This window comes from Corvus cornix, chromosome 2 (genome assembly GCF_000738735.6).
Source record: "Corvus cornix cornix isolate S_Up_H32 chromosome 2, ASM73873v5, whole genome shotgun sequence".
Lineage (NCBI taxonomy): Eukaryota > Metazoa > Chordata > Aves > Passeriformes > Corvidae > Corvus > Corvus cornix.
This window is the reverse complement of record NC_046333.1, coordinates 101,644,339-101,666,422: the sequence shown is the minus strand read 5'-3', so window position 1 is coordinate 101,666,422 and position 22,084 is coordinate 101,644,339. Positions and strand designations below refer to the sequence as shown.

At 40.7% G+C, this 22,084-nt stretch overlaps 1 long non-coding RNA gene across 1 annotated transcript; it reads left to right on the top strand.

Moving 5' to 3' along the window:
* Positions 1-703: 703 nt before the first annotated feature.
* On the top strand, positions 704-10,868 carry LOC104687277. Its single transcript, XR_751481.4, has 4 exons — positions 704-6,889; positions 7,275-7,428; positions 8,537-9,565; positions 10,500-10,868. It is a non-coding gene; the product is annotated as an uncharacterized LOC104687277 (long non-coding RNA).
* The last annotated feature ends 11,216 nt before the right edge of the window (positions 10,869-22,084 follow it).

The window sequence follows — 22,084 nt, the reverse complement described above, 5'->3', positions numbered from 1 at the left end:
GTTTAGCCTCAAATCTCGATTTTTTTTTTGCACTGGCTTGGAGGAAAGGTATCTGGAAACAGGAGTTGTATTCACGCTTTTATGACTGGGATCTCTTTCTTCCTTAACTCTCATTTTATCTTCTTATGTGTAAAACCCCCTAGCAAGCAGCTGTGTTTCTTAGTTTATTGAGCTGTAAAATGTGTTGGTGATATTCACCTATTCCTGGTGTCCTGAGATGCCTGGAAGGGCAGAACTCTTCCAAAGCAAAGATAATGAAGCAGTAAGGCAAGAAGGACATAGGACTAGCATTGAATTTTAAACAATAAATTGAAAGCAAATGGAAAGTAAAGAATTCTGAATGACCAATGAGGTTTTAATGTGGAGGAATGTCTTGCAGGGATCTGCTCTCTGATGAGTGCTAATTAATAGTCCTGCTGTAGATCTGGTATATCCTAGAGACTGATACCTTGGAAGAGCTTTTATCTGATGAAGTTTTATGTCTAGCAGCAGAGAAATTAGGTCATTTTTATGTGATGTGTATATACTAAGGAACAGTGATGCTGAAAAAAGTTCTGGGTACGATGTAGTGGCTGAAAGGAACTGCTATGATACTGAGGTAGATATCAGAGGTAGAATGTTAGTAGCATTTGTAATACCACCGCAAAACTAGGACTTTCTAACTTCATCTTTCTTCTTTTTTTTTCAAAAACATACTGGCAAATTTATAAAAAGAGCTTTTTGAGCCTTCAATTTAAGTTCTAAAATGAATGCTTTAAGGAATCCAGATTTTATAGTGCATTTATGAGAATAAGTTTAGAATTTAAGGAATGGTGTGGTTACACTCTGTATTTGCATATGGAGAATGCAGTGAGATTTTTGACTTGTGAGTCAGTGGCAGGGCATCCAGAAGCTAAAGGATGATGTAGAGGAATGAAAAGTGTAAAAATTAGGTACCTGTTTAACCAGGCTTACATTTCTAAACAAGGAAAAAATTTCTTCTTAAGCCATGACTTGTCATTGAATGCAAATATTTTATCTCCTGTAAACGGATTATTCCATGATATTATGGGGGAGGGGTGTGGGGGTGTATTGTTGATCAGTAGGTGCTTAAATTAAATCAACATAATAATTATTTTTGGCCTTAGTTATAAAAGTATGAGTATTCCTTAAAAAATCATTACTTTTTTTTCTATTGCTGATCAGAATAATCTGAAGTTGCCAAAAGAAGTTAAGGTTTTATTTCAGGGTACTAATGGTTAAATGTAGACAAAATGTCTCCCTCTCTTTAATTTTCTTATATAGCTCTTCATAGGAAGAAGGTTTTTCTCAAGATGTATCTATCCAAATGACTCTCTGCTATATGATGCTGTATTTTTAATCCCAAAGCATATGGAAAACATTCCCCTGTATGGAAGAGGTATCGTTTCATAAAGTCGAGATTTTGCTTGCCCCGGTGACTCAGAGTCAAAGCAATGTCCCTTTTGTGCTTCCAGAGAGTTGACGTAATGAAGCAGACTTCCACGAGCACACACTAAAGCCTGGCTAGGTGCATGTGTGCTTGCGATTAGTAGCTGCCAGTGCTGACCTCTGCCTTCCCTGATGGATCAGGATGCATTGCTCCCTACCGCAGAGGGCCAGCAGAAGACCTATGTGCAATTTAAGCTTCACTTCAGTGCAGTTTTGAGAACTTCCATGGGATGTGGGTGGGCAGAAGGTTTCACTCACTGGAAACATTTAAATTTGAGTTTGGAAACAATTTTACTAGCCAACAAGTTGTTTTCTTTTAAGCTTTCACAGACCAAGGAGCATCGTCACATAATCCCGTTAGTGATTCTTGCAGCACCTCTTTTAGGAAGTTATTAAACAATGATTTAGAGACTGAAGATATGATAAATTTACCACTTCCCTTAATGTCTTTTTCCAATGTATAATTGACTCTATTTATTTCCACTTTGAATTTTAGATCTTTTAGCCATTGAAAGTTAATGCACTTTGCTGTCAGCTTGAAGTCCTAAGACTCATCCCAATTTTAGCATGTCAGAGATAAAATAACTCAAAAGGAAAAGAATGAATAATAATCTCTGTATCTCTTTCTAAATGCTAGTAAAATTGATTGGCAACCTTCATACCCTGTACCCACAGTGAGTATTTGAGCTGAAGGTAGAAATACCATTTCTTTGAAGAGGATGGCTCCCTTTAACTTTGGGTTTGCTTGTCTTTCCGCATTGCACACTGTGATTATCCATCAACAGCAATGCCAGTGGCTCTTGCAGTTTAGCAGGGGCAGCTCAGGACATGACTTTCATCTTGTTGAAACAAACAGTAATATCAAAGATCTTACAACTCTCTGAAATATGGTAGAGACTTTGAGGTGAATATTTAGCAACTTGGCTGTGTGTGGGCAGTGCAAACACAAGCTGCAGCAAACAAGAGTCTTCCAGCCTTTTCTTCAAGGTGTCCTACAGAGGACTGAATGTTGCAAGCAATTTGCTCATTATTAGACCGGAGTCACCGGACCGGGGCCTCTTCATGTTGACTTGCGAAATCCTTTCATGCTTATCAGCATACAGCTGGATTTCCTCTGCTTTATCACACTGCCGCTTTTCCTGTATGGCTCTCAGCTTTGTTTGGAGTTCTCTGGGCTAGCTATTATATGCAGTTCTCTTTGATGCAATGATAGATCTTGCAACTGTGCTCTGTGAAATGTGCACCTCTCCTGAGGTGTTGTATAATTGCAGGATCACTCTTATCTCATCAATCTTAATGTTTTCTAATTTTTTTGCCCTGGGGTCTTGTTTGAGGCATGGCATAAGGTATCCCTGAAGATTTGCAAATTGTTTTGTTGGAATTCCTTAGAGTTTTTCATGTTGAGCTTTTAATAAAGCAAAACTTTGAGGATGAATGTCTACTCAGTGTACAGTTTCCCTTATAGTAGCTTGTTTTGAAAATGAAGGAAGTATTTTATTCATTAGCGGAAGAACTTTTAATTGTACTTGTTATGATGAGGAGAGGACTCTGGACTGTTTCACGTTAATAAAACTTTTCCTCTTACATCAAGATTTCTGCTTGGCTATTCCACGTAGTCATTGTCTCCTAAAGTGGCAAACTTGAAATGTGTACTCCCTTGTAACTGAAATGTTGAGAAAGTTGTCTAATGTAACAGCTGTATACTGCTTTGTAATTTTATAAATAATTTCAGATTGATTTACTCCAGTCTCTAGCTTTGCCTCACTTCTGACAGCAGTATTTCTTGTTTTGTTCCCTGAACTTTAAATGTCTTCCACATGTAATTTACAATTAACTGATTTTTCATTACTTGCAAATTAAGATGGTGGCTCCCATCCATGCAGATTAAGATAAACAATTTCTTTAAGCTGAGACATTTTTAAAATTTATTTTTTCGAAGCTGTTTTGAATTCCTGCTTTAATTAATATATTTTAACCTCTTTTCATTTCTCTTGCTTCTTAAGATACATTGCTGCTTTTACATTGCTGCTTTTACGTTGCTGTCTGCCTCTTGTTATAGCAGGGAGCTATAGCAGAAGGAAACTCAGCAGCACCAATAGAATGAATTCGTGCCTAGACAAGCTCATAAAAGATATTATATCTAGGAATGGAGAAATGGGGCCTCCTCTACTACCCACTGAAGCTGACAAAGTTGTAGGTTTGAGACCTTTGCATAACGAGGGCAAGAGTGTACTCCCACAAGTAGGGCTGCCATTTTTAAAAGTCATGCCCCAGTCTGAGATGACTTCAGCCTCTTTAAGTGTCCTCCTTTTTGGAATAAACCTGTAAATGAATAAAATGTACATCTCCAAACAGTCCTCACAGATATGAAAAGGAAGGTAAGAATTAGCATGACTGGAAGGTATACAGTACACTGGTGGGAGTGTGGGTTGCACACAACCTGATGTTATACCCATGAAAATATGGTGTTTACAGAGTTTCTTCTGCTAAATGTCATTGAGAAAGCCCAGTGAGAAGTTTAGGTCCTCACAAGAACAAGACACTGTCCCCACCCTTAGGTGTGGATAGCAGTGTGAATGTCCAAGTGAGAAAAAGGGAGACTTAGTTTGGCCCTAGAAATGACGATAATATTGCAGTGCCATGCTCCCTCTTTTCTTTGGTGAGAAACAAAATCCACCAATGCAACCTCTTCTAGCCCTTAATCATTCTTCCCCCTCTCTTCTGGATAGAGACAAATGCTCACTATGAGTTACTTAGCCCAATTTAATGAACAGAAAACAGATACAGCTCTCATATTGTCCATCAGCAATAGCTAATGGCAGCAAGGTTGCTATATACCATAAAAGGTCTATGAAGAAATGACATCTCTTTTTTTTCTTTTTTTTTTTTTAAGAGAATGCATAGCTCCCAACAAGCATGGGCAGTGACAAGGAACACCCAATTTTGTGCTTTCTGGCAACAAAATTCACAGATGGTAGCTTAAGTGGCTTCTTACTGTGGATGTCAGGCAGGACTGCATCTTCTTACACATTCAAAGAGAATGCTCTGGGACTGCAGTTTCAAAAGATCAGATTTAAGAATCCCCATTTGTTTAGCACTTACTAATTACTAGAATTATTAATCACAAAGTTAACCAAATGAACCCTGTGGGTAGGCAAATTCAAGAAGTTTTTCTTCATGTATTATCATCTGGGTCATATCACTGTATCATATGCAGGGAAGAGAAAGAAAGGGAAATTTAATCTGCAACTTGGCCTTCACACACTTTGGCAACATATTAAAGTGAACAATCTGTATAAGTATATTCTATAATTTCAGGCTCCCTGGATATGATAGACACTTCATGCACAAAGTTTGCTTTCAGCATAATTTTTTACCATTTCTAAAATAAACTCAGTTGCACATTTCAGTTTGTTTAACTGAGATAATGTTCAAAGGCATGGAATGAAATATCCCTCTTGGGCTCTTAGCTGTGGCACTAAGCACTCACTGACCTGCTAGACCATTGAAAGTATTCTCTTCCTCCTTCACAATCTTTCACAGGTTAATATAGACCCTCACATCCAAGCACAGCTACCCTGGAGGACTGAATGCATTACTTACTGTCATGTGAATAGAACCACACTCAATATCTGGTTAATATTTGCCATATGCAATGCAGGATATGCTTTTGTGATAGCTGAGAGCTAACAAGACTATTTACAGAGCAGAGGGGGTTAAGTGTGCCGCTATTTTCCTCCTTTCTCTCTGCTAAGAGGGCTGTGTTTGCACTTACTGAAATTAAGACATAGTGTGACCTCAGCTGTCATGGATTAGTTGAGTTTTTATTTGGTTTTGATGGGTGAATACAAAGACAAACCATCTAGTCTCAAGTGGATGGAAAATAGACATGGGTCCTGTGCACTGCAGTATTTATATGTCACTGCCCAAAAATGCAGGTAGTGAAGAGAGAGGCAGTGAGGGGGGCTAGTTTTGCCCTCGACAATGAAGGCATGGAGTTGCTTTTGACTGATATGTACATACACCAGAACTCCTCCGAGACACTGGGTATTGAAACACTCTAAAGAACATGAAGCTGACCCTAAGTGTTGGCTGAAGAATATTTTTTGGGGGACAGGTCTGGAAAACCTGGAGCAAATGCTGCAGCCATGGGTCATCCCTCACGATTACCCAAGGGGACCATGAGAAATCAGGGCTGCTCACAGACATCCTCTACCACAGTGCAATGGTTGCTGTGTACACTGTACATGAGCATGAGTCTGGTGATGTGTCACGTGAACACTTCAGCAGGAGCTCTTTGAAGTACGGAAATCAGACTCACACTTGTCGAAGGCACCCTTGTAAATGAAAAATAATTTTAAAAAAGAGTCACTCTTCATGCTGAAGAAGTGCTGCCCAGTGGGCTGGGAACCCTAATGACCTCCCAGTGTCAGCTGCAGGTCATGTTTGCCAAGCAGACTGATCTGGTGAAATTCCTGATGTCCTGGACTTTTCATCACAATCTTTTCCTCAGTTCTCAAAGTGTAGTTTGACATCTGGGCTTATTCATATTGGTCTGATTTTTGCAGTGATCAGAGATAAAGAACTCAATCATGGGGCACGAGTAGCAACGTTTTCCATTTCTAATGGAGGAATAACCAACCAATTTTAGGGGAAATGTTGTAAAAGCAGGTATTTCAGCACTTGTGAAATGATGGTGTTTTGTGCCAAGAAATCAGCAGAGAGGGAGGATTTCTGTTTTGTATAAAACTGACATGATTTGAAAGGATTTTTAAAAATCTAGTGACTTTTCAGTGACTCGTTCCTCTGTAATTGAGACAGAAGTGTAACTCAGTCAGAAGACAATGTTGGTTGGTTTAATGCACAGACTATGGTTTCAGAGAAGTATTTATTTCCCTACACACTGGACATCTGGAAACATTCCCCTGCCACATTTTATTAGAACATTGAAATCACCTCGTTAAATGATATGGAGGGATTTAGAAAGCAAGGTAATTGTTGGGAGATCAATCACTGATTAAGCTTCCCATGCCACTTTAATATGTTCCCATTTACTGCCACAGACACTCATTCTAATCATTGGCTATGCCATTTAAATGATTTTCATCACAGACTTCCAGGTTTTCTGAGCCTTCTCCTGGTGTAATGACCCCCACAGCATTTTCCTGTCTTTGTTGTTGAGTAAATGAGCTGATAAGCAATGAAGTACATATGCCAAATTACTATTTTAGTACCCACTGCTGCTTTTCTCTCAAAGATACAAAAGTAGAAAAGGGGCTGGACAGAAAAACTCCCCTGCTTATTTTCTCTCAAATCCTGAAACAGAGCTTTGTTCATGACAATACACCACAGACTAGATGAAATGGTGACTGTCCTGCTGTGACCGGGAGATATTTGAGGTGGATAAGAGGGAGTACCTGGTGGGATTTGGAGCCTGAAGGTGAGTGAGCATTCAGGGAGGAAGATGAGATTCATCAGGGAGAACTGAAGTGCTGAGGGCTGCCCTGGTGCACAAATGCTGAGCCAGCATTTGAGGTCTCAGAGCAAGAGGCTTTTGAAGGAAGAATATCACTGTTGATGCAGGAGTTGGGGGAAGGAGAAGACCATCAGTGCAAAGGGGAAGCTGCTGGGAGGGTTTGAGCAGTGTTACTGGTTAAGAATTCCGAGAAAGAAAAAATACAAACCAAGAACCTCACCTGGGCTGGCAGTAGTGTCCTAAGGGTCATGGGGCAAAGTTGGCACAAAAGAAGAAAGCACGTTTTCTTGATGAGAGGAAAATACTGTAAAACTGTGCCCTGTATCAACTTTTTTTTGCTTCTTTGCAGAGAGAACCAAGAAAATATAATGTCCATAGGTGGGACTTACAGTCTATGGGAAAGTTTTTTCCTACAAAACTGTATACAATTGATGTACCTACATAACTCTGTATCCTTTATGGTCTTTTCATGAAGACGTGCATTGGAAAGAACCATTCATCAGGTTAATATTTATTTGCATTTTAATCCCTTTTTCTGTCCCACTCAAAACTAATTGTGTGTGGGTTTGTCCCTCCCTTTAACAACTGCAAATAGAAAGCAGACGGGAAGCCAGGAGCTTTGACAAAAAGCAGGAAGAGAAGAAGAAAAAGCCCTGAGAAAATGATAGGCACACATGGCACACTCTGATCTCGCTGTAATGAGGAGGCTTGTAAAGACTTGCATTTGTGGGTCACTTACCTGTGCTGTAGAGGGTGTTTGTTTTACTTGGTAAACAAGGATCACAGCACTCTGCTTTTAGGCAAATAGACTGCGGATATATTTTCAAAACTGAACATGAATGACTTTAAAAGTGTGTAATAGCTCTCACTGCTTTTCATTACTTTTACACATAGCTTTTTAAGTGTAGTGTGACTATTGACAGCCCTGGAAGGTAGTATAGGGTCACTTTTCGTTTGCTTTGATTTGGGCAATCAAAAGAGATATAGCTCTTTTCCATGTCCAGCTAGCAGCTGTGGAATTTCTCTGTCTCTGAATGTATTTTAGTCCAGTCTCTGGTGTTTCTGCCTGGGTCTGCTCTGTCAGCTATGATTTCAGCATCACTCTGAGGTGCTCAGCCATCAATGTTGCCCACATGTTTGCTTGCTCCAGGTGCCAGGAGATTGGCTTGCCTGGTATGGAAACTGAGATGGATGGCAGGAATCCAGCTCTGCCCCTGGGCTCTTGCCTTGTTTGTAACCAGCTTGACCCACACATAGAGAAAATGTAAACTTGTACTGGGACATAGTTTATGAAGAGAACAGAGATGTGGTCTCTATTGTTTCACCTCCATACAGATCCCCAGAAACCTGAGGGTTGCCACACAGCGACCTCTTCTAGAAATGATAGACCAGCTCTTACCTGTGCAGTACAATGTGATCCAGCACCCTCCACACAATTTGGATAAAGTGCCTTTTAATGCTCTCTGTTAGTGACTGCCCTTTGATGTTACTCTCGATATTTGGAAACTCAACGTTTGTGTTTCTGCTCCTTTGGTCTTTGTGGAAATGAAAGATGTTTTACCACTCTTGCAAAATGACGCACTTCAGATGTACTTTGGTAATATTTTGCAGGAGTTTTGCAAGCCCTCTCACTAATTTCCAGAGCCCTCAGGCTTACTGATCAAGATCCACTTCAAGACTTCTGATTGAATCCAGCTAAGGCAAATGTGTATTTATTTCCGCAAGATGCTTCATGAGCGCTTCTAGCTTCACCTGAAAACAAAATACCTTGACAGCTTCACCAGGTCTCTAATCTGACACCTGCCCATTCCACAACTAGATTGTTGCTGTCCTCCTCTGTGTCCACTGTATCCCACTTCCTCCCTGGGGAGCATCTTATCTGCCTTCATCTGCCAAAATCCAGCTCCCTGCATGCCTGATAGGGCAGCAGCCCCTCTGTCCAACCCCACATTGTCATGGTGAAACAGCTTGAATAGCAGGTCAGTTCTCACTCATGTGCAACTCTTTCTGCTCTGGGGAAGTTCCCAGGATCCGGGCAGTGTCAGTCCTCCCAACTCTGAGGCTTCCTCAGCCAGGTTGTGAAGGCTGCTGACAGCAGGAGTTCACAGCAGCAGGGTATCATGCTGCTTACTGTGAATTTGGTGTAACACAAGGATTTGGGACACGAGAGCTGTATGTGGTGAGCTGTGGTAATCCTCTGCTTTTGTTCTCACATTAATTTTGCACCCTGTGGGGTTTGTTTCAAGTTTCATAGTCACCTTCTGAAAATAGTGAGTTTTGGCCTTCTTCCAGCAAAAGCCAAAACCTCCTTCATCCTCAGGCCCAAAGGACTGGGTTGGAGGGAGAGAAGGAGCAGAGGGAAAGGGAATGGGTCCAGGCTGACCTCCTTTTCCATGTGAGAGTACCAGCTGGGAACACAGACAACCTAACTGCTTCTGAAAGCTGCCTGCTGCTGTACCCCTTCCAGACACCCCCTCTGTTCTCAGGAGGGGGAAACAGCTCCTGAGGCAGCTTTTCTCCAGACTGGGAGAAGCTGGAGGTCACGGAGTCAGGAACGACTTTGATGCTGTCAGGCTGGAGCTGTGAAGACTTGACCTCTGACTGTAGCCCGCCCCCTGGTCTTCCCGAGATTAAATTATGGTATGGAGCAATACCAGAAATAACACTGGTCATTTAACAGGGATGGGGAGCTAGTACTAGTTTCTAACTCCACTTAGCCCTGACCTGTTTTGTGATACCGAGAGGCCCAACAGCCTGTCATGTGCCTTGTTACCCCTGAGAGCTTTCCCAGGTTACTCCTTGTTTTGCTACGCAGTTATGAAACCCCAGGGGGTGACTGCAGCCCAGGCTTGGGGGGCTGTAATTTCTGAAAGAGCGTCTGGAAAGTTTGAGGATGATGGTGGGATTTGAGCAGGTCCTGTCCTCAGCTGGGACTGCATTCCTGCTATTATCAGCAGAGGAAAGCCATACTGCATCAGTGGAAAAGTTGCTGAAAATGGCTCTGATAGCAGAATAGAGGGACAGACTATTGGACAAAAGGGTGATGCCCAGTTTTGGGGCATGGCCATTGGAAGGAATGCCCTGGCAGCGCTCCAGGCTTAAAACCCCAGCTTGCCATAGTGGGTGCTTTTCATCCAAGCTTTCAGAGACATCACATCAGTTTGGTTTAGTAAATATTTCAACAGCGTTTTGAAGTTCCAATGAAAACAGAGAAAAGCTTTGATGTCTACAGACCCTTTATCCCACCACACATCTCACCCCATGTTTTTCAGCAACATTGTTGAGTCAGTGCTCACTGAGGCCAAAGGGGTGCAAGGTGCAAAATCTTAGGCCCAGTGAAGGCAGCAGAAAACTTTTCCCTGTTACAGTGAAGCCAGGCTCATGCTGAAGTTAGTCAAAAAGAGCGATTTTAGTTTCTCTGTTTCTCTCATTAAAAAAAAAAAAAAAAACAACAACAAAACCAAAAACCAGAAAGAATTCTGGTCAGAAAACTAGAAGTTCTCAAAAAAAACCTAAATGAAAAGAGCATAATGTGTGAGGAGTTATTTTAATTATTATTCATTTATTTTTGCAGGAAGGGTTATCTTGGACATTAATCCATGGAAGAGAACCAAACTGGGATTTTTTTTGATGGCCACCCTGGAAATCCCTGCATCACTGAAGCTGTGGTAACAAGTGCCTTCTGGGTGGATACACATGAATTTGTCAGATTGGTTTTCCCAACAGAACTTTTTTTCAACAAAATTGTTATTCTCCTTCTGAAAATGCCTGTTCTGTAATATGGATATTTTGTGTATATTAAACATTCCAGGAAAAATTCCTACCCAGCAAGCCTATTCAATGCCTTACTTATTTTCCTTCTTTGTGTTTTGTTTCCCAAACATAAATACTTACAATAATTTCTAGGGCTCCCAAGTTTAATAAAGACTATGTTGTGAGTCTTTGCCACGTTACATTTCTGCTTGTTTGAAAATATCGTGCAAAACAACTGGAGGGCCAAAGAATGCCTTGACACAAACTGGGGATTTCTGCAATACCTGTGTGGGTGTTTAAGGGGGAAAACACTGCAGGCTGAAGTTGGATTCCAGTGGATATGCTAGTATATATGCATGATATCTGGTTTGTTTTCCTCTCTATTTTCTCTCTGCTACCCTATCTTTCTCTATGTTTCCTAATATTTTTTCAGTGTTTTCTTTATGAGTAGCTTTTTAAATTTTCTCTTTTTGTTTAAACCACCAAGGTGGATTTTAATTTTCTTTCCTTTTTCTGCCTTTTCTTTTTAATTCCCTTTATCCTCCCATTCCAATTTCTTTTCCTTTTTTTCCTAGTTCTGCCTTTCTCTGTGGGAGCTCATCCTTATCGCTGACTTAGTGTGATAACACAGAGAAAACCTCCTTGTTTTCAGAAGCTCCTGTCTGTCTCAGGACAAGCAATATGCTAGGCCAGCTCCTGACAAAACATAGCCCTTTTGTTCAGCATGTGTTGGCTCAGCCCAGCTGAATGAAATGTCTTTGTTTTAGGTGTAGATAGTAAGCTGGGTCTGCCTGGCAGGTGCATCTTGGAGGCACTGTCACACTGCAGTAAATTCCGTAATTACAGGTCATGGAAGTGGAGCTCTCCTTTGATGTGACTTTTTCTGTTGTTGCAAGCGGATACAATTTGACTGAGATATCAAATGCAGATAGCAGTAAAAATTTAATTAACAAATCAAAGCTTTTATCTGGGGTTTTAGAACTCAAGCCAACAGGTTTCTTCAATCTAAAGAAATCACAAAGATGGAGGGGCGAAGGCAGTGCCTTTGTAGTGTATACAGCTTACGACCTTTTTTATAATGCTTGCAAAGATAAAGCATTTTAACTGTTACTTTCCCTCTGAGAAGCCTTTAGATCTTCCCCGAAAGTGAGAATATTGTTCACTGTAAGCTTAATTTTCATCATTTTAACTCTTTAGTGTGCATGCATTTTCTCTCATGACACTGCAGATTACTTATCAGGGGAAGACAAAGTGTGCTCACACTTGCCTTCCTGTAGCTGGGGCTGCACAGAGCATCCCAGCACTCCAAATTCATGTGCTGGATTGACTATTCCTCTTGTGGTAAGCCAGTCAGTGGTGGTGTCAGTGGCCTGACATTCCTTCCATAATTTACTTACCATCTTAACAATAAAAGCCTCAGTGAAATGAGGCTGAAACTTGACTCTTAGCTCCTTCATCTGCAGGGGAAGTAGATGCTCTTCACTTTCAGTGCTTTCTGGGGGTATGATTGAAGCAGCTGGGTCCACATGCTGACTGCCTTAGTTACCCCACTCACTCTACTGCTCACTGGGAGCTGGTAGAGCAGCAGTCTGTCTGTTACATGTGGTGTGTGTGATTACTGCTGACTGAGAACAGAAATACATGCAAAAGGGCAAGAAAATAACAATGATACTATTACTACTAATCCTCCACATGCCTGGTGACACCTCTGCTAGAAGCCACGTGTCAGAGCACCCCAAAACCACATAATGAGACATATATGGATAATCAGAGCATGTTGCACCCTCTATCTCAATAAATACGAGTGTCTTGCATTTATGGGCCAGCTCTTTCTCAGAAGTTATTTCCAAGGGTGTGTACAGACCAAAGTTATAAAATGCTGCATGACAGATTAAAACAGAACATGGCGAGTAAAAGAAAAATTATCTCAGGTGTTCACCATGATACTATGCATTTGACTTTTCAAGGCCTAGAAGTCCTTCAAATGAATGAACACTTTGCTACAGAGATCCCAGACTAATGTTCTGTTAGTCTGTGGAGGCAAGTTACCCTATATGTGCTACTCATGTCTTTCTCACTGTATCTGAGACTGACCCAGGAGTTTCTGCAAGTGTGCACACGAAGGTCCTAGTTCAGGAAACATATAACAGTATTGGACAGCACTTAGGAAACCCTTAAGTATAGAAACACTTAATCAGGGTCTTAAGAGCCTTCCTGAAATGAAGCTAAAGAACCTGAGTCAAAGACCTCTGAAATCAACACAGCACTACGAACTTGTGCTTATGCCAGTGTATGTTCAGAGGGTCTCACCAAGAATCATAGCTCTGGATTTCTGAGCTGGCTACTAGAGCGACTACTGAAATAAAACCCTACTAAGCATGACAAAAAGAGATGATGATCCTAGTGAATTTACAGTGCTGGGCATATATAGTGCAGTTACCCAATTCTAAACTTTCAAGGTACCACTGTTGCAAAAGCATCAAAAGCTTTCCAAACGTCTAGCTGGAGTCAAAAAAAAAAAAAAAAAAAAAAAGGAAAGAAGAAACAAAAATCAAAGGAAAGAAAGAAAAAAGGAAGGAAGGAAGGACGGAAGAAAGGAGGGAAGAAAGAAAAGAAAGGAAGGAAGGATAGGCCATCTTTATATTTGAAGTACGCAAATTAACTTCTTGACATTTGCATTACTAATTTTAGTGCTTTAATCCAAGTACTCTGTTACCATACTTTAAAGCCTCAGATATCACCTCAAGCAGCTAAGAAAAAAAGAAGGGAAGACTTCAAAGTGAATAATTACCTGTTGATGATGTATTATATTTAAAGGCTCTGGCTGTGGATTAAAGCTAGTCCTAGGATTGTTAATAGCCTGCAGTAAACAACTAATGAATCAAAGAAAAGGAACAAAAAGCAGCACTATTTGAAGGACATTCCCATTAATACCAAAGGCCAGACTCTAAGTGTTAAGTGTAACACAATAAAATACAGTCATTTCACACTAGAGTGTATAAGAATTTAGAAAAATGGTCACAGGTGAATTATTAGGGATTGTCCTTTAAGCTTTGTTCTTTAAGCACTTTGATGCCATTAACAGCACCAGGTTTTTCAGTCCTCTGTTGGGGTTTTTTTGCAGTTTATGTGAAATTTTTATGTTGTATAATGAAGAGGATAGGTCTGAAGGTGAAAAGCTATACCTACAGCAGTGATAGAAACAGCAAACTTCCAGAGAGGAGAAGTAAAAGCTCGAAGGAGGCACAGAACAGGAAATGGAGAGAAAACAGCTGAAAACACTGCAGAATAAATTGGATGTCTACAGGGATCTCTCTGATTCGGAGCTGTTAAGAATCTTGATGAAATAGGAAAGTGAGTGATTTAAAGGAGGCGGTTGGGAGAAATTATCTCAACATACGTTAGCTAAGTAGATGACAGCAGTGCTTCAATCATAGTCCTTCAATCATGGCCCATCTTCTTCCCACCAGAGCAAAACCTTTTAAGCTGCTGGCAGTGTTCACATGAGCAACAGTGGGAGACCCTCATTTCATACTAATTGGAGCCCTGATCTGAGATGCTTTAAAGAGGGAATGTTATTTTAATTTATATATCTGGGAATTGAGGTAATCGAGAACTTTTCAGGGGAATGTACTTTTTCTCTTTGAAAATAATTTTGGGAGAATTAAAACCCAGCAAAACCACTGTGGGCTTGCAATGCATTAAGGTGATAGTGATATGTACATACGTGTGTGTGTGGCATGGTACTAAATGACTTTACATCTTTTGTCAAATCTAAGCTCTTAAGGCTGCTAGATTTTCTCAGGGCTTAGGAATTGATTTAAAATAAAGGAAAGCAAAATGTGGATGATACACATGCACTGAAGAGCTAGTAGGCATTTCTACTGAGAGTGATTATTTTAAAGACTGAAGAATCAATACATTTCAAGAAAAAAAAACAAAACAAAAACCCCAAAGCAACAACAAATCACTACTAGACAAGACTAATTATGCCCTAGACGTGACCTGGAGATCACTTCTGTCTTTCTGCACTTTGTGGTGGATTGAGATAATAGTGTATCTTCCTGAGGTAAGTTTTAAAACAGCCTGGCTATTCAGCAACTGCCATATCCAGTCCGTGGCAGGTCTGAATCATGAAATTTTTGGGGTTGGAAGGGACCCCTGGAGATCACCTAGTCCAACCCCCTGACAAGGCAGGGTCACCTGGAGCAGGTTACACAGGAACTCTTTGAGTGGGTTTTGAATGTCTCCAGAGAGGGAGACTCCACAACCTCCCTGGACAGCCTGTTCCAGTGCTCTCCAGCCCTCAAGGTAAAAAAGATCTTCCTCATGTTGAGGTGGAACTTCTTATGTTTCAATTTATGGCCATTGCTCCTTGTCCTATCACTGGGCACCACTGAAAAGAGCCTGGCACCATCCTCTTGACACTCACCTTTGAGATATTTACACACATTAATGAGATCCCCTCTCAGTCTTCTCTTCTCTAGACTGAACAGGCCCAGCTCCCACAGTCTCTCCTCATAAGAGCGATGTTTCAGACTCCTAATCATCTTCATGGCCCTCCACTGGACCCTCTGCAGCAGAGAACTAACACAGCAAAAGTCTAAAAATGGCTCAGGAAAGTGTCTGATGAGAATGGAGCTGCCTCAAAAGGAGGGTGGGGCAGCATTGGGAGATTCCCTGAAACGATGGAAGAGTATGAAAGAAGGGAAGAACAGAGGACACTTGTCTTTTTCTAGACACATAAGCTGTGAAACAGCACCCAAAGGCATTTTTCTGAGTTTTGTTAGAGTCCCTGGAAAGAGGCAGGCAGTCTGGACTGTGGAAGCTGATCTGCTCTCTTGGAGTTTTGATAGACTGAACAATGAATGTGGACTACAAAACAAATATTTGGAAGCTAAATGAGGTAAAGGCCAAGCATAATCCTTAGCACTTGAGGCAAACGTTCATCGTTATGCCTGTATTCACTGTTTGCATGCATGTATATGGCAGCTGCCTGTACATTTGGGGCTCCTTAGTAGGCCATACACATTTCTGCAACAAGCTGGCAGTTTCCATGTCCTGTCTTGCTGTCCACAGTTTTTGTTGCTTGCTTTGAGGATTACATTCTCTGTAGTGTTTTACGATTGAATCCCAGACCTCTGCGAAGTCCCACATTCAGTTTGCCAAAGCTTGCCATTTTAGTGCATTATTTGTAGTGCAGCAATGCCCAGAGGCTCCTTTGTGCAGAGCCCCATCTGTGGCTGGTGCACATGCAGCTGTTTGTCCTAAGGTCCAAGGCGAGCTCTCACAGCCCCATCCCTGCCTTTTTGGTGTGTAGTGTTTTCAGCCATTATTAAAGCTTAATATGTTCCATTTGGCACCATTGTGAGAAAGCTATCTTGTTTGGGGAAAAAATGTTTCATTAAGCCCAAAGCAAAGACGCAGCCACTTTTGGGTGATGTTGTTGATTATTCACAAAATGTCATTCCCGAGTTGTCTTGTTTGCCAAGTGTGGGACATATGTTAGTAATTGACAAGGAGCAGAGTGGATCTCTTCTATAAATGGCTGTTTCGAGACACAACTAGTAATAAAATAAAGGGGCCAGGGGTTCCTCAGAAGATCTAACACTGTGCCTCCTTTAAAACTGTTATCGCTAGCAGGCAAGACTTGTTCTCCCTCTTTCTCTTCCAGACTGCTTTTCTTCCTGTAAAACCTCAGGCCTGTTCCTCATTTTTCTTATGTTGCAACAGATGGGTTTTTTGTTTCTTCAGGAGACAGCTAGCTGAAATCTATGTCTTGTGTTTCTGAATACACTTTCCACCAACATTAGCCTTAGCTGAACAACTGCAGTAATGACATACAATGATTTTCAGGGACCTAAAGAAGGAAACAGTTCCATGAAAATTACTTAATTGTTCCTACAGATTCTAACTCTTCATTTCAGTTACACTGCATATGGATGTAAAGTATCATAGATACTCTAAAAGAGCAGAGACTTGAATTTGTTCTGATGTCACCACTGCTTTAATAGGAAGACATTAATTCAGATGACATAATTTCTGAACATATCAGTGGGGTTGGAAGGGTTTGAATGTACAAATATTTATGTAGGTGTGCAATCCTGCACAATCTATTGTTGCCACAGACCTGTTTGCTCAAGGAAGTTATTGGTCTGTAGTGATGGAGGGAGAAACAGGCTTTTAAGAGACCTAAATACCACTGGGGATTGAATGGAATGGACAATATGATGCACACAATGAGAAAGGTGCCACCTGCATAAGGCTCTGTCAGGTTTGTCTGGTACTTGGTGGGTCAAGATTATATTGTTGTTTGGGTGCCTGGTCACATTTTTTTTCATGCAGATTACTGGTAAGTTTGAGTGTGGTTGTGGTATAATGACCTGTAGGTGGATGCTGGAAACCCATCCTTCTGGTGACTTGGCCTAGTCTGTCAGTTAGCAAGGAGAAGAAGACAGGGAGGTGCAGATGACTGATGCAAAGTTATGCCTGCCCTTTATGATATTTCTTTCTTTCATGTCTTACTGGGCTCCACACTGCTACGGCACACTTGTGTAATAGAAGAACTGGTTTACATTTTTGCTTGTTCTTTCCAAAGCAACACAAGCTGATGTGATCCACCCCAACAAACATTAGCTATTTCAACATGCTCTGTGTGGGGTGTAGTCTAAACCAGAAGATGATGCAAAATACTGCATCCCACTTCCCACAGCCATGGCCAAATTGGTGCATGATTTATGGGGAGTAGCAGCCCAAGGAGCACTAAGGTCAGCAGAAATCTTTCCACCGACTTAAAAAAGCATTGTCTCAAGCCACCTGAGGCAATGTCAGGCACCGATTATACCCCAAAAGTGAACATGGATTATGAAACTTTTCTGAGAGCCTGACCTCTCTCCTTTATTCTGTGTGGTGAGGAATGATCCCAAACCAGACATGTCCTGGCTCAGGAGAGGTGGTGCTGCTTGGCTGCAAATGGAGCCAAACCTATGGTATTTTCCATTTATCTCAGCCTCCAGGATGTGAAGCTTTCCCTGGCCCTTGGGTAGAGAATACAGGTTAGTCTTTCCATGTAGAGGCAGCATTTTTTGATCTGCTTTCCAATTTGTATTGGTTGCTTTCCCATTAAAGGAGAAAAGAAAGGCAAGCTAGATCACTTAATGGAAGGAGGGAGAACTGAGTTATTTTTCTTACCTACTTTGTATCTATAGAAGCTCCGTGTGTCAGTTCTTGTGCATCAAATAAAGTAAAAAAAATTAATAAATAGAAGGTCAGATCCCTGCTTCTCTGAACTCACAATTTTAACAATAATGGATTTAAATCCAACTGTTGGACTCACCATTTATGCATTTTTTATAAGGATGGTACATGACAACTGACAACATTGCTGCCTGGTAAGAAGTCAGAGAAAGTGTTCTAGCAGGGCTCAGGCACCATGACTACTACTCAGAAAGAAACAACAACCAACTAGCAAAACTCCAGAAGGAACAGTATGCCATGTAAACCAAGGAAGGACCTTGATAACTGCAGGGTTGAGCTATTATTTTTCATCTCAGAGTTAAAATTTCTTATTGAATACTTTCAGGATGGAAAAAAAATGCAGTGGTAAGCTAGAGAGGTTAGACAAAGTTATGCTTTTATTTTCAGCTCTCCCAACCATACTCTGTTAAATTCCATCTTGGCAGCACACAATGAGTAACAGTGATTTCAATCCTGTGGTTCACAAATGGTGGGTAAAAACATGACAGGGCCTGAGCTATTCCTCTCTCCCCACCCTTTCTGCCACTTGAGTTATGACTATCCACGGAGCAGCACGAGAAGGTTGGAGAGGTAACACCAAGCAATGTGGGTGAGGGGAATCAGGCATGACAAAGTTAACCATTACCACTCAACATTTGATTTCTTCTATACACTCCTTGCACTGAAGAGAGCCAGAGACAATGGTATTATGTTATTGCTGACAGTAATGCCTGTGTTGGGATATATGTTTTGCTGACAGCAGTTGAAATCTTGGAGGTATTTGCCATTGGGAACTTGGTCCCATCCCTCCTGATTTGTTTATTATTTGCAGCTCTGCTGCTTTGGTCTCTCAGCCAGCTGGCTTGTGTGGAAAGGGGATTCCTGGAAGAGCAGTGTTAGGCTGGCTCAGGCCTTGGGGGGTCGTTACCATGTCCCTGTTTGCACACTAGACACTGACATGCTGAGTGATTTAGGACCAGACACTTGCTGTCTTTGTCCCCATTTCCCTCCTGTGAAATTGTTGATGGTGGTGCTTACTTTACAAACTGCATGGAGCTGTACAGTTGCCAAGCTCTCTATGAGGCAACAAAAGACATCAATTAGTTGTTTTGCACAGGCCCAACACTGAGAAAGAAAAAGGTTGTTTCAGTTATTGTGGCACTGAGTTCATTATGTTTCTCCATCCATCTTGAACATCTAGCCTTGTAGGGCATGAGTCAGGATCGGTTGTGTACTCTGCCTCTCTGTGTTCAAATACAGAAATGACCTGTAACTATGGTGATAGTCAGCATTTATCATCCGATCTATCAAAAGATAAAAATATCATGTCCTTTTTTTGGCTATCTTTGCTCTGGCCCCGGTATGCAAGATTTTACTTTGCTTGCTTAATGGACTTGTAATTAAACAAAGAAAGAAAAAAAAGCAACCAGTAATTCTCTTTGTTTTCTTAGTGTTTACAGTTTCTCCATTATTTAGTCTTCTCCAAATTTCTGTGAATTTTACACTAAGGATAAACTTCTGCTTCAGTTTGAAGTTAAAAACAGATTTACCATAAACTTTAACAAAACCAGAAGAGGCCTCAATTTCTTGCCAAAACTTTTTAAAGATGAAGATGCTGAGTTGCTTAGAGGAGATGCTTTGGATTCCTCATACTATGAGTTGGTTTACTAAATACTGACTTAATGCATATAAGAAAGGGGAAAAAGCCCCTAGAGTCTCATGTTACTTGAGCAGAAAAAAATGCCTCACTTGTTTGTGATTTATACTGATTAAACCAAAGTCTTATGGATTACTATGCATTTTTCTCAATATAGGAAAAGCTTACAAGGAAATTTTAGCAGTTCATTATGACTATCATAGTTCCACCAGTGTAATAGGAGCCAAAAAATTTGCAGCATGGGATGGTTTCTTTGTGTAGCATTTTGGAGATGTCAGATATATAGGGTTTTTTTGCACAGACTAATGTGTGGGCTTGGCATCAAGTCTATAGCTGTATTACATTTGATAAGCATTACTAGAAATTAAGACCTTGAAACAGGCTGTCATTCATACCTTTGCAGGGTGGGGTGAAGGTATGAAACCTCCTCATTAAAAGAGAGCCAAATCACATTACTGGAGAAGATCAAGTTACTGGACTTCATGCACTTCATGATTCTCTGGCATTCTGTTCGCTTCATGATTGCCTCCAAGATGTCAAAGAGGAAAAAGACCTGTTAGAAAGCCCATCGTTGTGTCCTTCTTAAGCAATAATCACCGTAGCTTCCTCTCCCAGCAGTTTCCTCGGGATCCATTGATCCATCTGGACCCAGGCTCTGAGATTTCAAGGCTCTTGGCAGCCCACCAAGCTCTGAGGGAAGAAGTAGCACATGTGTGTGATAAAAAGGGTGAAAGCTTTATAGAATCAGCTCTATTTTCCCCTCCTCGTACAGGCACTTGCTTATCACTGTACTTTTCCTGAAAGATCAAAAATAAAGTCTTCCTGGATTTGGAGCAGTAAAAAGTTGTTTTTATTGCAGAAATGTGACACAGTAGGAGTTAATGTAAACCCCATTATTTTGGTTCTTTATGGTGCAGCTGCCTTGCCATATTTAATACTGCACTGTTATCAATATTGTGCAAAGGTTTTGGTACAAATTGAGATTAGTAAGTAACAGTGAGATCACACCAATAGCAATAATCCAAAGTAAATTACCTCTTCTCCCTACCATTCTTTGCCTTTGCATCTCTGCTGTGGCTGAATTATGAAATGCTCTAGGCTATGCATTTCCTTGAGGTGACTGCAATTCTGCAGTAGCAAGCATTTCTGCCCTTTAGCTGTTAATCACATGGTTCTCCAAACAAGACAGCAAACCACTAGGAATGTCATCTGCATCCCACCCTACTGGGAATTTAACAGTTTTATGAAGACAAGAAATATTTTCTTGGCTGATATTTTATAATGGAAAATTATAATAATAATGCTGTGCTTTTAAAATATGTTTTTCTAACCTTGGAGTCTGAACACTGTATATCACCTACTTTTAATTGTTTGAAAAGGTCTGTATTATCCTTAAGAAAAGACAATAACACAAATTAAAATGGATTCTCAGCCAATGCAGTCCAGAATTCCTCAGCTTTATTTAAATGGATGATCAGTCTTGTTTTCTTCAGCCCAACTGTGTGACCATTACTCGAGGGGCAAATAGAGTGTTAGCACCTTTTGATAAATAATCACTTAGCTATCAAGGATCCAAATTACTCAATCTGAGATGTTTTACTTTGTAAAGCAGCAAAGGAAGGTTTCATACCTTTGTAACTCTAGCATGTGTTTCAAGCAGGCATCTGAAGGTACATATTCAGTGTATTTGAACCTGTTGGGTCACTGTCTCCTTTTCTTTTCTTTTCTTTTCTTTTCTTTTCTTTTCTTTTCTTTTCTTTTCTTTTCTTTTCTTTTCTTTTCTTTTCTTTTCTTTTCTTTTCTTTTCTTTTTTCTTTTTTCTTTTTCTGTTTGTTCATTTTTTCTTATAACATTTTCCCATTTTTTTCGAGTTTCTACTTTCTGCTTCCTTCCCTCTTCCTCTTTTTTTTTCCCCAGAATTATTGTGGTTTTGTGTTTTTCAAAATTGTCTACCTGGAAGCAAAACAAACACTAGCTTGCTTTCTTTCAAAAGAAGATTTTGGTTGAGGCAGTAATAAAACACTTGTGGTGAGCAGTAAGGAGCCCTTGCAGGGCCCCTTAAGCCTTGGCTTTAAGGGACCCATAAGCAAGGGTTCACTGCTTAAAAAATTATTCACAAAGTAAGCGTATCAGTGAAATGCACCAAAAGCAAACCTCCCAGAGTGCTTCTCTCCAAGCTGTTATTTAAAGATTTTGGGTTGCTTCAACCCACATGTCTTTGAACAGAGCTTCTGAGGATGTCTGGGTTAAAGCTGCCCTCTGTTTTACTTGAGGACAGTCTGCTCTCCCACTTTTTCAGCTACTAGCCTGCAGACAGGAAGATAAAAACCAACCTTGTATCACATGTGCAGGGACTGCAGCTTACTGGGAAGGCCCTGGACCTGCAAATGCCCATCAGACTTACCATATTCAGGACCGTCATTAAATCAAAGGGAAATTTCTCATGAATGGCCTTCCCACAAGCTCTTCATGCTGATGATTTGCAAGACACATTCACTTCCAGTGTTAGAAGA